This window comes from Triticum aestivum, chromosome 2D, assembly GCF_018294505.1.
Source record: "Triticum aestivum cultivar Chinese Spring chromosome 2D, IWGSC CS RefSeq v2.1, whole genome shotgun sequence".
Taxonomy (NCBI): Eukaryota; Viridiplantae; Streptophyta; class Magnoliopsida; order Poales; family Poaceae; genus Triticum; species Triticum aestivum.
The window spans coordinates 223,376,824-223,377,469 of NC_057799.1; positions in this window are offsets into that span (position 1 = coordinate 223,376,824).

A 646-nucleotide genomic window follows, 5' to 3' on the forward strand; every position below is an offset into this window, starting at 1 on the left:
ATGTAAACATGATGGCATGATATAATTCAAATATATGATTTATATAGTAAGCAAGTAAGCAGATGGAAATCCATATATGATGTAAAAACTAAGCAATGCAAGACAACATGCATGACATGGGTAATATAACCCTGCCAAGTTTGAGCATAGACCTCAGGGGGAAATAGGACTGGTCATCAGTCTCTGAATCCTCCTCTGAGGAGCACTCTGTATCCAGCAAGATGTCTGCTTCAGCAGGTAGCATTGTCTGCTCTGAATACCTTGTTTTCACTCCAGATACTTCCATCACCGCCTCAAATGGCTGATGCACAGGAAGAGTAGTTGAATATACAAACGTTGTCGACAAATGGAACACGTAATACAAAAAAATGATAGCATGATATAATTCACATACATGATGATTGGCTCAACAGCATGGCATTGCATAATTCACATATATAATGCCTTTGCAACAAGATAGCATTGCATAATTCACATATATAATGTCTTGCAACAAGATGGAAATGCATAATTCACATATATGGTAATTAGACACTAAACAGGTGGCATTCACACAAAGCATGTCTAAACTAATCAAATGACATCGCAATGCAAGACACCATACACACGATATGAGCAACATAACCCTGCCAAGTTAATTAGAGCA